Raw genomic sequence first — 7,039 nt, forward strand, 5'->3', positions numbered from 1 at the left:
GGACCTTGAAAATCTGAGAACCCTAGCAGAGGACCGGCAATATTGGAGACACCTCACACAGGAAATACTGGAAACAGCCAAGGCGACCCGATCTTTCGGTCGAGACGCGAAAGGCATCTAAGTCAAGTAAGTCAAGTCAAAGATGCCGAGATTTTTAACTAGGGAGTAAACTTTGTTACTCAAGCCATTTGTGTTACATGTGATATTTCCAATAGAATTTGTAATATTGAGATGAGCTAAAATGACAATTTCAGTCTTTTCATCATGTCATTAAACTTTAATGTATTTGTTGTCATCCAATTTTTTATATCATGTACACACATTGCGATGGTAAGTAACGAATGACTTAGATCATTTTGCTCACATGACTTATATATATGTCAGATAAGATTGAATCCAGTTTAAGGCTTTCCCTTTAATTCAAAAACTGTTTTGAAATCGATCGACAAGGATTTTATGGTCGATCGTGTCGAAGGCAGCAGATAAATCAAGAAGGACAAGAACGACAATCATCCTATTGTCCATTTCAAGTAGTAAATCATCCGTTATCCTTAAAGTGTAGTTGCAGTATTGTGTCGTGTTTTGTATGCCGATTAAATGTAAGTAGTAAAAATACACATAAAACCTTGGACAGAGTACAAAACCAAGCCCTTTGCTTCATCTCCGGTGCCCTGAGACCGACACCCACAGCAGCATGTAAAATACACACTGATATGGAACCACTTGGACTTCGCAGAGAATCAGCAGTGCTTGAAATGGTTGAAAGATACAAACGAAAAGAGGAAAACCATCCAAACAGAATTCTGGCAGAGAAATGGAAACCAAGAACAAGACAAACAAACATCCCTGCTACACATTGCTAACAACTTGAACGAAAGACACAGACTCCCAGAAACAGAGAAAAATCTATTTTAATCAGTCAAAAACCTCCATACACCGAACCAACACTTCCAAAAATAAAGACTAACCTCCTAGAAGAAACAACCAGAAATAAAAACAAATCAGATATACAAACATTAGCAATGAAGACAATACAAGAATACACAGACAACTGGATACATGTTTACACAGATGGATCTGCCCACAAAGGAATAAAAATGCTGGGTATGGGTTTGTAGTAGAATACCCAGATAAAACCTGTGATAAAATCCATAATTCTTGCGGAAGCTCCTGCTCAAACTACGAGGCAGAGGCAGTTGCAATAGAAGCCTCACTGCGACACCTCTCTTCTGTTTTCTAGCTAAACCCTTCAAAACTTCAAAACACCGTCATCTTCATGGACTCCAAATCGGTTCTCCAAGCTCTGGATTCAGATAAACTCTCCTCAACCTTCAATAGTTTAAGATCTCAACTAGATGAATTCCTTACAACACACAGAATAGACTTATCTCTCCAGTGGATACAGTGACATTCATATATACCAGGAAATGACAATGCAGACAGACTAGCCAGACTCGGATCCACACTTTTACAACCGTCAATTCCAGTATCCTTAGACACAGCGAAACAAATAAACAAAACAAATAAGAGAGAAGAATGGATGAACAGGTGGGCAATGAGCACCACGGGTAGATGTATGTTTTCCCATATGACCACTCCTGTAAAGACTGATAGCCTAAATAAGCTCAGAAGCAGCCTCTTATGGTTTTCACACTACTATGTTATGACGATCGACCCAATCAGCAAAGTCTGGTCCGCATTCGTGCACCGTCGCAAACCCGCCGGGTAGCATCGTCACAACACACCGTTCGACTAGATGCTCTGCCTTCTCAGGTTCTTGCCCATAGCGGGTACATGTTGGACAGGTAGAAAGACCCCACCGATGAAGCGCATTGGCCGTGAGGCAGCTCCTCGACCGAAGCCGATTCGCAGTCACCCAGTGTCTCCTCTTACTGGTATCAAAGCCTGGCAACTTCTCACCAAGCTTAGAGGAGGTTACGTCCCCGCCCCCACGAGGGATTGAATTCTTCCAAACCGGCTTCCATCTCGTATGTGCAGCTCTAGACGTAGTCAGGGATTCTGCGTACTAGGGTTGCCGGGACTTATTTCGGCTCGAAACGGGGGCGCCGCCCATTATGCGCATCAGAGGGGTATCCCCACTCCCTCTCTCTTTGATCTTACTCAGCCAGTTTCCCGTAATCGTCTCCCTCCGGACATCGGGGGGCTGGATCGCTGCCATTATCGGGCCCCATTCTCTTGGAGTTGTTGCTAGCGTTCCTGACACCATGTTCATCGACTTGCGAAGTTTTACATCCACCTTCTCAACGTTTCTGCTTCTACCCCACACTGGAGCGCAATACTCCGCGGTGGAATAGCATAGTGCAGAAGACACCAGCAAAAGCATCATCTTTCAACTAAGAACACAACACATACCGCTCAACAGCCATTTAAGCAAAATTACAAAAGACACATCCCCTTCCTGCCCCCTATGTCAACACCCCAATGAAACAGTATCACACCACTTGCTTGAATGTCAACCTCTTGAAGATCTGAGATGCACATTCCTCCCACCAAATCCAAGCATCAATAACACACGTTATAGTCACCTGGAACAACTACAAAAGACGTCTAACCTCTACTTCATGGCACGAGACCGAAGGGCTAGAGCTCAGGTGGTCTCTGATTCGGATAAGTAAGTAAGTATGCCGATTGGATGACTCTCTCATGATTTGCTTCAATGTGATCTAACAATTGCTTCAAGACCACCTTTTCTATAATTTTGGAGACAAAAGGGCAAGTTCGAGACAGGACGATAATTTTTTAACTCGTTGATATTGAGCTCAGGCCTTTTTAAGGTTTAAGGTTTAACGATTGCTCGGTACCGTATCTATGAGGAGCGAATTGTAAATGGCTGCCATTATTCGGCCGTACGGTCGGATAATTTTTCCCATTATTCGACCGCACGCTGACACAATTAATTTTCTCATTATTCGACCGTACGGTGCAATGACTTATCTCATTATTAATATATTCAGGCGTATGTTGCTATGATATATAAAAATTAATCGCCCGTGCGCCACTCCATTATATAATTCGACCAATCAATTGTTTTAGAGATTAGATATTTTTAAGGTTTCTGTAATTGTAATCTTATCTAATATTATGCGGCTATGTGGTATGAATTTGGAAAAATGCTGGAATGAGATCCTTTTCTCATTTCGGACCCTCTGTTTGGAACGCCTTACCGCAGAGCATTCGTGAAAAAGAATCTTTGTCTATTTTTAAACGTTCTCTTAAAACATCTGTTTCGATTTTAGTAGATGGTATGAGAAGCAAGATAGGTTTGGTTTGTGTAGTGTGTTGTTTGTGTGTGTGTGTGTGTGTGTGTGTGTGTGTATGTGTGTGTACTTGTGTGTGTGTGAATGATTATGTTTCAGCCAAAGTAAATTTGTAATTTTTGCGCTTAGAGTCTGGTATCTCGGAGTTATAGCGCTATATAAGTTTTCAGCATTATTATTATTATTATTATTATTATTATTATTATTATTATTATTATTATTATTATTATTATTATTATTATTATTATTATTATTATTATTATTATATTATTATTATTATGACTCTCGCTTTCGGATCAGAGGTCCTGGGTTCGTGTCCCGCTCGGGGCATAGTTGAGTCCTTGGAAAAGGCGCTTCACTCACATTCTCTCACCGTACTCAGATGTAAAATGAATAACTGGCCGTAAACAACTTTGTCTCTGTTAGAAAGATGTAATATCGCCTAATAGGCGTCTTGTCACGTCCTACGTGTTACGCACATAGTGATGTTTGTGAGAGACCCTTTGTAAAGCGCTTTGTGGATATTGCTCTATATAAAAGATCATGTTCTTTTGTTTTGGTTTTAATCTGCAACTAGATGTTGATTAATAGAGATAATCATTTTAATTCCCTCTATCATCTCTTTCTAAAATACTACTACTGCTACTACTACTACTACTACTACTACTACTACTAGTACTACTACTACTACTACTACTACTACTACTACTACTACTACTACTACTACTACAACTACTACTACTACTACTACTACTACTACTACTACTACTACTACTACTACTACTACTACTACTACTACTACTACCACTACTACTACTCCTACTCCTACTACTACTACTACTACTACTACTACTACTACTACTACTACTACTACTACTACTACTACTACTACTATTACTACTACTACTACTAATAATGATAATACTACTACTACTACTACTATTATTATTACTACTACTACTACTACTACTACTACTACTACTACTACTAATAATAATAATAATAATAATAATAATAATAATAATAATAATAATAATAATAATAATAATAATAATAATAATAATAATTGCCCACAAAAATGGAAATCTTTCGGACGTCAGGTAAGGCCAACATAACCGTGACATTTTTTTTTTTTTGTATTCAATGGTTTTATGGCGCTTGCAACGCATTTAGGTCATTTCGGCGCCAGTAAAAAAAAAAGAAAATGGAATAATAATAAGTTCTAGAATTACAGTAAAAGCACCCGAGAATAAGTAAGACAAAATGGGAATTAGTTCAAATAGGGAACAGGTGTAGATTTTAAGAGCACACTATCAGTGTACCCAGTCTCTCGTCCCCATATCACATTTCCGCCAGATGACTTCCGCTTGCTTTTTTCTTGTGATCTAAAAATTGGAACGATGCGGTCGGATAATTTTTCTCATTATTCGGCCGTACGGCCGAATAATCACTTCGATTGTAAATTATATCAGTTATATAATAGGATAATAAAGTTTGTAAAGCTTGAGCACGTTTAGTGGGTATTATAAAAGCGAACAACTCACATTTGTCTTTGTCAATTCCTGTTGGCATTTTTGACGATTTTGAATTATGTAGTAGTTCATCTGTGACAGCAAACATTTCTTTACATGTCTTTGTCTTCCTTAATTGCCGAATATAGTGTTGACGTTTTGCCTTCCGGGTGGCGATGTTAAATTGATGTCTCTTGTCTTAAAATATTTCTCGGTAGACCTCAAGTTTTTTGCTCGAATTTCATCTGAGAGCCGTGGCGCGCTTGGGCGATCAGTGACAGTGCGTTCCCAGAGTGGATAATAGTAGTCAAGGACCTTTTGCAAAGTAATGCATAATTTACGTGCCGATGTACTTTCACTTGACTTGAAATGTTACAATGTCTCTTTTAAATTTATGGAGATCAATTTGACTTTTTGGTCTTGATAAAATTGTTCGTTTTTGGTCTATTATTTGATTGTACATGTTCTTGAAAGGTGAGCGAAAATTGATCAGATAACGCAACGCAGCTTTTATATCTTAAGGCGGGCTGTCTTCCTCTCTTACTATAAGTAAATATAAACAATGTCCCGTTTTATGAGGTGGAGGTGTCAATTAGTTGTATCAGGTGTATGTTTCCAATAATGTTTTCATCTTATTGGAATCAGAGCACGGAAATTGAAGTCACGTGTAATGATGAAAGGTGTATTAGTTGTAGATCTTAAATAGGCTAAAAATGTGTCAATTCATCAATAAATGTTGACCTTGTGAATTTGTTTATCTTATTCGGTGAGGTGAGGGGTGGGGGCCATACACACATACAATAGTTAGATGCTGCGAGGACGATTGAATGCGGAGAGTAGCCGCTTCGAATGTAACAAAACTTGACTCAAGTATATTTCCTGTTGTAATGGCAGATTTCATATTTCTTTACAAGAATGCAATGCCCCCTCCACTAGGACAGATTCGTAGAAATGATTTGATTGAGTAACCATTTGGTGTCATTTCTGCCTGTGGAAACGCATCTCTGGATTTTAGCCACGTTTCTGTTAAACAAAGATTTTCAATGCCCTTCTCAATTATCATATCATTTTTATCTAAGAGTTTTTCTATTTGTTGATAGAGAATTAAGACAACCGATGACTGCATTTCTTTCTTTATTTTTACTATTCACTTTTATGATCTTCGTCATTATTGTTTTCATTACAGCCATTCACATGTTTAAAAAGCCCGATGAGTATGGGTGACGGTCTCGGTGATTTCTGGTGTGCTGGTGGTTGACGACAAAGCTGATCATTAATCGTTATCTGTTTTCTTCGTCCGCCCCTTCGACCTTCAATGAGTTTTAAAAAATAGTTGTATGGCACGGTGAACAAAGTATAAAAAACAGATAAAATGGCTGGTGAATCCATTCTAAAAATCAATTTTATTAAAAGCAGGATGGTTAAAAATCTTCTTAAAATATTTAAAAGGGTGCACGGTGATATAACAATTATCACAGTATAAAATCCAATTGAGAGTAAATCCAACAAAAAATTACAAATAATAACAGCACATTCGTATTACACACTTATTACACATTATTCGTGATGATCTGACATGATGATGATGATGATAATTATTATTATTATTATTATTATTATTATTATTATTATTATTATTAAAATTTATTATTAATTATGTCGTTCTGCCACAACATCATAAGATATCGTCTCATCGGCATTCTACGAAGGAATATAGAGCAAACAAGATGTCTGATGCACCCATATTGTCCAAGTAAGCAAACTGAGGGTTAATAATCTTGCCCAATGAAAAAAAAAACGAAAGTGATGATGATGATGATGATGATGATGATGATGATGATGATGATGATGATGATGATGATGATGACGACGACGACGACGACGGCGATGACGATGATGGTAATGCTGGTGATTATGATGATGATGATGATGATGATGATGATAACGATGACGATGATGATGATAATAATAATAATAATAATAATAATAATAATAATAATAATAATAATAATAATAATAATAATAATAATAATAATAATAACAATAATAATGATAATAATAAGAAATTATATTTGTACAGACAATGTTCAAAATTGTACAATGCTCAATGTGCTTAACATTGTTTTACATGCATTTCCGGTGTGATGACCCGCACACACACCGTCACACACACACACACACACACACACACACACACAAGCACATGTATACACACATGCGCGCATAAAATAAGCACACAGAACTCCACAT

The 7,039-nt window shown here is 37.5% G+C and overlaps 1 protein-coding gene across 3 annotated transcripts in view; it reads right to left on the reverse strand.

Moving 5' to 3' along the window:
* Positions 1–6,173: 6,173 nt before the first annotated feature.
* The window catches only part of LOC144980953 (uncharacterized), an 85,745-nt gene continuing 84,879 nt past the window's right edge, over positions 6,174–7,039 (reverse strand). For all 3 annotated transcript variants that reach the window (XM_078928951.1, XM_078928950.1, XM_078928952.1), the window contains one exon: positions 6,174–7,039. This exon is cut by the window's right edge and continues 1,855 nt beyond it. The gene's annotated coding sequence lies outside the window, so the exon portion shown is untranslated.

This window comes from Berghia stephanieae, chromosome 10, assembly GCF_034508935.2.
Source record: "Berghia stephanieae isolate SIO BIC M18660-M18661 chromosome 10, UCSD_Bste_1.3, whole genome shotgun sequence".
Lineage (NCBI taxonomy): Eukaryota > Metazoa > Mollusca > Gastropoda > Nudibranchia > Aeolidiidae > Berghia > Berghia stephanieae.